The following is a 9498-nucleotide window of genomic DNA, read 5'->3' as shown; positions in this document are numbered from 1 at the left end:
AGAATATACATTCTTCTCAGCACCACATCATACCTACTCTAAAATTGACCACATAATTGAAAGTAAATCACTCCTCAGCAAATGCAAAAGAACAGAAATCATAACAAACAATATCTCACACCACAGTGCAATCAAATTAGAACTCAGGATTAAGAAACTAAGTCAGAACCACATAACTTCATGGAAACTAAACAACTGGCTCTTGAATGTTGACTGAATAAACAATGAAACAAAGTTAGAAATAAAGATGTTCTTCAAAATCAATGAGAACGAAGACACAATGTAACAGAATCTCTGGGACACATTTAAAGCAATGTCTAGAGGAAAAGTTATAGCAATAAATGCCCACATGAGAAATAGGGAAAGATCTAAAATTGACACCCGATTATCAAAATTGAAAGAGCTAGAGGAGCAAGATCATAAAAACTCAAAAACTAGTAGAAGACAAGAAAGAACTAAGATCAGACAAGAACTGAAAGAGATACAGACACAAAAAAACCCTTCAAAAATCAATAAATACACAAGCTGGTTTTTTGAAAATATCAACCAAATAGACCACTAGCCAGATTAATAAAAAAGAAAAGAGAGAAGAATCAAATAGATACCATAGAAAAAGACAAAGGGGATATCACCACCAATTCCACAGAAATACTACCATCAGAGATTACTACAAAAAATTCTATGCACATAAACCAGTAAACCTGGAAGAAATGGATAAATTAATGGACACTTTGACCCTCCCAAGCCTAAAACAGGAAGTAGTCAAAACCCTGAATAGACCAATAACAACGGCTGAAGTTGAGGCAGTAATTAATAGCATACCAACCAAAAAAAAGCCCAGGTCCAGATGGGTTCATAGCCAAATTCTACCAGACATACAAAGAGGAGCTGGTACCATTCCTTCTGAAACTATTCCAAATAGTCTAAAAAGAGGGAATCCTTCCCAAATCATTTTATGAGACAAACATCATTCTGATACCAAAACCCAGCAGAGATTCAACAAAAAAAGAAAACTTCAGGCCAATATTCATGATGAACATAGATGCAAAAATCTTCAATAAAATACTGATAAACATATTGCAACAGCACATCAAAAAGCTTATCTATCACGATGAAGTAGGCTTCATCCTGGGAATGCAGGGCTGGTTCAACATACACAGTCTCTAAATGTAATCCACCACATAAACAGAACCAAAGACAAAAACCACATGATTATCTCAATGGATGCAGAGAAGGCCTTCAACAAAATTCAACTGCCTGTATGCTAAAAACTCTCAATAAACTAGGTAACCACGGAATGTATCTCAAAATAATAAAAGCTATTTATAACAAACCCACAGCCAATATCATGCTGAATGGGCAAAAACTGGAAGCATTCCCTTTGAAATTTGGCACTAGACAAGGATGCCCCCCGACCACTCCTATTGGATATAGTATGGGAAGTCCTAGCCAGAGCAATTAGGCAAGAAAGAGAAATAAGCGTATTCAGTTAGGAATGGAGGAAGTCAAATTGTCTCCATTTGCAGACGACATGATTGTACATTTAGAAGACCCCATCGTCTCAGCCCAAAATCTCCTGAAACTGATAAGCAACTTCAGCAAAGTCTCAGGATACAAAATCAATGTGCAAAAATCACAAGCATTCCTATACACCAATAACAGACTTAAAGAGAGCCAAATTAAGAAGGAACTGCCATTCACAATTGCTACAAAGAGAATAAAATACCTAGGAATACAACTAACAAGGGATGTAAAGGACCTCTTCAGGGAGCACTACAAACCACTGCTCAAGGAAATAAGACACAAACAGATGGAAAAACATTCCATGCTCATGGTTAGGAAGACTCAGTATTGCAAAAATGGCCATACTGCTCAAAGTAATTTATACATTCAAAACTATCCCCCTCAAGCTACCTATGACCCTCTTCACAGAAGTGGAGAAAACCCACCTTAAACTTCATATGGAACCAAAAGAGAGCCCACATAGCCAAGACAATTCTAAGCAAAAAGAACAAAGTGGGAGGCATCATGCTACCTGACTTCAAACTATACCACAACGCTACAGTAATCAAAACAGTATGGTACTGGTACCAAAACAGAGATATACCAATGGAACAGAACAGATGCCTCAGAGGCAACGCCACACATCTACAAACATCTGACTTTTGACAACCCTCACAAAAACAAGCAATGGGGAAAGGATTCCCTGTTTAATAAATGCTGTGGGGAAAACTGGCTAACCATGTACAGAAAACAGAAACTGGACCCCTTCCTGACACCTTACACTAAAATTAACTCCCAGAAGAAAACCTAGGCAAAACCATTCAGGACATAGGCACAAGCAAGGACTTCATGACTAAAACACCAAAAGCATTGGCAACAAAAGCAAAATGGACAAAGCGGATCTAATTAAACTCCAGAGCTTCTATACAGCAAAAGAAACAATCATTAGAGTGAACTGGCAACCAACAGAATGGGAAAAAATTTTTGCAATCTACCCATGTGACAAAGGGCTAATATCCGGAATCTACAAAGAACTAAAACAGATTTACAAGAAAAAAAAACAAACAAACCCATTCAAAAGTGGGTGAAGGATAGGAACAGACGCTTTTCAAAAGAAGACATTTATGAGGCCAACAAACATATGAAAAAATGCTCATTATCACTGATCATTACAGAAATTCAGATTAAAACCACTTTGAGATACCATTTCATATCAGTTAGAATGGTGATCATTAAAAAATCTGGAGACAACAGATGCTGGAGAGGATGTAGAGGAATAGGAATGCTTTTACACTGTTGGTGGGAGTGTAAATTAGTTCAACCATTGTGGAAGGCAGTGTGGCGATTCCTCAAGGACCTAGAAATAGAAATTCCATGTGACTCAGCAATCCCATTACTGGGTATATATCCAAAAGATTATAAATGGTTCTAGTATAAAGACACATGCACATGTATGTGTACTGCGGCACTGTTTACAATAGCAAAGACCTGGAACCAACTCAATTGCCCATCTATGATAGACTGGACAATGAAAATGTGGCACATACACACCATGGAATACTATGCAGCCATAAAAAAAAGATGAGTTTGTGTCCTTTGTAGGGACATGGATAAATCTGGAAACCATCATTCTCAGTAAACTGACACAAGAACAGAAAATCAAACTCTGCATGTTCTCACTCATAGGCAGGTGTTGAACATTGAGAACACATGGATACAGGGAGGGGAATATCACACACTGAGGTCTGTTGGGAGGGAATAGGGGAGGGAAAGCAGGGGGTAGGGAGGTTGGGGAGGGATAACATGGTGAGAAATGCCAGATATAGGTGACTGGGGATGGAGGCAGCAAATCACATTGTCATGTATGTACCTATGCAACAATCCTGCATGTTCTGCACATGTACCCCAGAACATAAAGAGCAATTATATCTATATATTTACATATTAAATATATTTATATATATTTATATATAAATATATAATATATATTAATATATATTTATATATTAATATATATTTATTAATATATATTAATATATATTTATATATTAATATATATTTATATATTTATATAAATATATATTATATTTAAGATGGTATCTCAATATAGTTTTGATTTGCATTTATCTAATGACCAGTGATGATGAGCATTTTTTCATATGTTTGTTGGACTCATGTATGTCTTCTTTTGTCAAGTGTCTGTTCCTGTCCTTCGCCCACTTTTGAATGGGTTTACTTTTTTTCTTGTAAATCTGTTTTAGTTCTTTGTAGATTCTGGATATTAGCCCTTTGTCACATGGGTAGATTGCAAAAATTTGTTCTCATTCTGTTGGTTGCAGGTTCACTCTAATGAATGTTTCTTTTGCTATACAGAAGCTCTGGAGTTTAATTAGATCCCCTTTGTCCATTTTGCTTTTGTTGCCAATGCTTTTGGTGTTTTAGTCATGAAGTCCTTGCCTGTGCCTATGTCCTGAATGGTTTTGCCTAGGTTTTCTTCTGGGAGTTAATTTTAGTGTAAGGTGTCAGGAAGGGGTCCAGTTTCTGTTTTCTGTACACGGTTAGCCAGTTTTCCCCACAGCATTTATTAAACAGGGAATCCTTTCCCCATTGCTTGTTTTTGAGAGTTTTTTTATATAAAATATATATTTATATATAAATATAATATATATATTTATATATAAATATATATTATATTTATAAACATAATATTTATATAAAATATATATTTTTTATATATATAATAAATATATATAAATATATATTAATATATATTAATATAATATTTATATATAGTTATATATACATATATATGAGAAACAATAAGGCTTATGCTGAACCCATGATCCCTTTTTGGGAGTCCAGAATTTGGGTACATCCTGGCAGAGGATGCTTATTATGATCATCTGCCCATAAGAAAAACTCTGGGCATTGAGTCTGTCTTGTGAACTTCCCACTAGATGATATTTCACATATTGGCATATCCTGTGTAACTGCACTGAGTAAGGACTCAGTGTCTCATGCCTGGTTTTCTCCAGAAATCTTAGTCCCATGTACCTTTTTCCTTGCTTATTTTACTTTGTATCCCTTTGTGTAATAAATCATCACTATTCAGCTGTGCGCACTGAGTTTTTCTAGCAAATCACTAAGCCTGCACTCCAGGAAGCCCTCCATGACTCTTTATCCATGGTATGACAAGTGTCACTTCTCCAGCTACAGGCTACTCTGCCTTCTGGGTCCCAGAGTGAAGATGACATGACAGAGCCATAGCCCACTTGGAGTGGTCTAACATAAACAAAACTAAAGCTCACAAGTTGTAAGCCCCTACAATTTTACAGTTTCCATTACCACAACAAAACCTAGCTTTTTCTGAATGATATAGTATTCTGGTGACACATTTGCAAACTTCTTTTGTGCTCCCAAAGCCTTTTCTCACGTTATTGACTTTGATCTTACCAAACGTTTATGAAGTATGGAAACCACATGATATTCTGTGCTAGAGACTAGATGGACATTTGTTTCATTCTCTAATATAATGTGACATTAAATAAATAAATCCCTACACAATCCCTATTCCATGGAGGCATGTTTCTATGGAGTTGTCTATGTAAGAAGCAGATGAATAACAAAGAAGTCACTGCAATTTGGAGCATTCATATTCAAACCATAACTTTTTATTGTGGTTCCTATTAATAATGACTTGTTTGAGGTTTCTGTTTTTGTTTCCGTTTTTTTTTTTTTTTTTTTTTTTTTGTCCACAGCACCTCAATAGACATAAATGTCTTTCCAGACCTCTGGTTGTCCATCAGTTTATAACTGCTCTGGTTGATAATAGTTTCTTTGAGGTGATCTCCTAGGACTACCAAATTAGATGTGGTTTATGCCACATAACCTATATTTTAAATCATACTGAAATGAACATTGCCCTCAAATTTGGTAAAACTCAACTGATTCTCTATTACTGTTCAACGAATCACTCCAAAATTTATTGGCTTAGAATGACAGTAAGCATTTATTATCTCACGGAATTTCAGCGGGTTGAGAATCTGGGAATGCCTTAGCTGAGTGGCAAAGGACTCTGGCTCAGGACTTGTCCTCAGTTTGCAGTGAAGGTCCCAGTGGCCAAGTCTGCAGTCATCTCCAGGCTTGACTAGAATGGGAGGAGCTGCTTTCATGGTGGCTATTTGCATAATTGACAAATTACTGTGGCCTTTTACAAAGAATCCTCAGTTCCTCACCACATATGTTTTGCCACGAGGCTGCCCAAGTAGCCTTATAACATGACAACTGACTTTCTCCAGAGCAAGCAATTCAAAAGAAAGTAAGATGGAAGCCACAGTTACCTTTTCTGACTTTATCCTGGAAATCACACACCCTCACTTCTGGCACTAGAATACATGTTACTAAGTCCAACTTACACACAAGAGAAGAGAAATTAGACTACACCTTTTGAAAAGAAGAGTGTCAAAGATTCTGTGAACATATTTTAAAACCATCATATCCCACGTAATTATTTAGTACTATTGCTGTTGGCTAATATGCTCAGTGGGGAGCCATTTCTAGCCACGACTTAATCCTCTGATGTTTGGGTGGGACCATGTGACCAGATCTGGCCAAGAGTTGTGAGTGGACTATTCAGTAACTATTTCTAGAAAATTGGCTCTGTATATGGAAAAACACAAAAAGATATTATTTTATGTCCATCACAAAAATACAAAGAAAAAAAATCAGTAATATGAAAATTTTACAAGAAAACATACAATATTTTATGCCCATGAAAAGGTAGGGATTTCTTAAAGAAGACAGAAAAACCATAAACTGTGATATCATTTCACACTCATCAAATTGGCAAACAAATTAATATATCTGAGAGCACAAACTCTTAACCACGTAGCAATTGCTGTATGAATGCAAATTTGTACAAGCATTATGAAAAGTAATAGAACAAAAGCTAGTAAAATCTAAAATGTGAATAGTCTATGACTCAGAAATTCCACTTCTGGGTTCATGTTCTTTACCTTGGAGAAGCACAAGGGATGTGTACACAAGGATACACATGCAAGGATGTTCACTGAAGCACTATTTAAAGTAATGAGAATCTGGAATTAACTTTACAATCTCTCAAATATAATTCATACAATGGAACACTATACAGCAATTAAAATAAATAAGCTAGATCTGCATTTACCAACATGGCTAAATCTCAAAAATCAACAATGAGCGAAAAAGCAATTTTCAAGCTAGCATTCATATGATTCCATTTATGTGAATTTTAAAATATGTAGGACAAAATCATATAGCATTATTGAATAAATACATTTGTAGAAAAGATTGTTTTAACTTGCATGCATTTCAAAGTTGAGATTACTTTTTGTGAAAAAAGTAGGTGAAAGAATTGGGAGTTGGAAGAAGGGTGGTTTGTTGTATTAGGAATATTTGTTTCTAATTTTTAAAAAGAGATCTGGGCCAGCCATGGTGGTTTACGCCTGTAATCCCAGCACTTTGGGAGGCTGAGGCAGGTGGATCACCTGAGGTCAGGAGTTCGAGACCGACCTGGCCAATGTGGTGAAATCCTGTGTCTACTAAAAAATACAAAAATATTCAGCTGAGTGTGGTGGCGTTTGCCTGTAATCCCAGCTACTCGGGAGGCTGAGGAAGGGGAATCACTTGAACCAGGAAGTCAGAGGTTACAGTGAGCTGAGATTGTACCACTACACTCCAGCCTGGGTGACAGAGTGAGAATCCATCTCAAAACAAAACAAAACAACAACAACAACAACGAGATCTGAAGTAGATATAACAAAATATTACTATCTTCTTACTACTGATAATTAACAGTATTGTTATCTTCTATTATTTTTGGTGTGTTTGGAGAATTTCATAGCTAGACACTAAAACTTTGAGAAAGCCACTGAACTAGATTATCTCAATTCTTTTTATATTAAAAGTTATGGTTCTAATGAGGAGAGGTATAATCCCTAAATCATGGTGAGTGATTTGCAACATTCTGGGCTTTTTAAATTAACTTATATTAGCAGCTCCTCTGAGATGAACTCTGTATATGACATGCCAAAGTCACATCTCTGGAGCAGAACTCACTGGTGACTATGACCCAGAATGGCCTCAGGTCACCCAAAGTTTTTCTGTTTATGACAGAAAAGATTGTGCCATTATTTCTGTTCTGGAAAATATCACTCAAATCATTTGTGTTCCCTTCAAAAAACCAAAATCATCTGCACTCCTCTGAGTGTCTTTATGGTGTCAAATTAGATATAATAAAAAGTGTTGTTTCAAAGGAGATAAATTCAAGCTATTCAATTCCCTCTTTCCCACAAAACCAATTCCATCACATTTAAATTTATTAGGAATGAAAAATACACATATGTCTTCATCATCCCTTGATTTCCCAAAGAAGGCTTTGGAGAGAGTGGAAACATAGGAATTATACTTTCATCATCATTGTTATTTCCTGGATACAGCTGGATTACAAGAAGCTGTGAAGTGGTTTTAATTTTTAAAAAATCCAACAGTTCTAGTTTTTCTAACAAGAGAAAGGTCCAACTTTCTCTCATAGGAAATACTTAATCTTGTTATATTTCTAACCACATTTGGGGCTGGACGGCACTAAATAGAACAGACAAGCATCTAATCTTCCAGATGCTTATCCTGAATAAATCTCCAAACTTTGAAGGGACTCTCTGAGAGCCAATCTTTTCAGCTTTAAGCTTGAGTCAGTCAATGATGAACAATAAAATGGAAAGTTGGTCAATTTTTCACTTATTTTTCCTGCATGATAGTATAATACCAATACTCATTTAAGCTACAATGTTTCTGTATTGGGTATGCTTGTGTATGTGTGAATGAGTTGTGTGTATGAGTGTGTGTACCTTTGTCCAAAAAACTTTCACCATCCAAGGGCACAGGATTACTCTCTCTCAGTAGCAGAGATTTGTGAATCTCTACAGTATGGACTGTGTTTTGGACCTGGGCCAAATAACCAGGGAAGAAATTACTAAATTATTCTAGTTGTAAATTATCCATTCTAATGGGCCCAAACATCATGAATATTTTTATAAATCACTTTATCTATTTGCCTGCCATTTATTGATTCAATAACAAATTAATACTTACTGAATACCTACTGAAAACATGTTCTATACTAGGCATTTCACAGTGATGCCTATGGAATTATAAAACGTGCTATTTTTTGTTTACAGTATCAATGAAACTTCAGGAAAATTAAGTCACAGAATTATTAGTGAAACATGATTTCAAGTCATAAAAGCAGAAAATCTGATCTCTAGTAATACTGGTGGTGATAACTCTCCATCACTGTAGTCAATGTATGGCCAGTAACTCAGCAAAATTACACAGCGTGACAACAAGAGGAAATCAAAATGATTTGTAAAGTGAGAGTTCATCACATTTTCAGGGAAAACCACACAGTATTCTGAAATTAAAGCCGTTAGAGGGAAAATACATTTCATTAGCCTGGTTTTCTAAGGACAGTTAGGTTACAAAGCCAGTTTGCCTTCTTTTAATTCTTTCCCTCTACCTTCTGCCATATATCCTCATGTTATCATGAGTGTTTCATCATTGCCTTGGATTTTTTTTTTGGACAGGGTTTCGCTTTGTCACTCATGCTGGAGTGCAGTAGAGCAATCATGGCTCACTGAAGTCCCAACCTCTGAGGCTTAGGTGATCCTCCCACCTCAGCTTGTCAAAGTGCTAGAATTACAGGCATGAGTGTCTTGGATTATTGTTATGAGAAGAGAGGAAAGAGGAAACCCAAAACAATTTTCAGAATATCATTAGACAAGATGGATTATATTTGACCCTTTGCTTCCTTTTCCTGGGAAATTTCAACAGAAACTCAAACATCCACTTACGTCACAAACAAACACACTTTTGATAAATAATTACAACTTCATGGAATGCATTTCTTGAGTCTGACATCCATTTGGGTTGAATTCATATACAGTACTTATGTGATGGAGT

The sequence above is a fragment of the Cebus imitator genome, unplaced genomic scaffold (assembly GCF_001604975.1).
Source record: "Cebus imitator isolate Cc_AM_T3 unplaced genomic scaffold, Cebus_imitator-1.0 Scaffold69, whole genome shotgun sequence".
In the NCBI taxonomy this organism is placed as follows: domain Eukaryota; kingdom Metazoa; phylum Chordata; class Mammalia; order Primates; family Cebidae; genus Cebus; species Cebus imitator.
Note: the sequence above shows the minus strand (reverse complement) of the source record.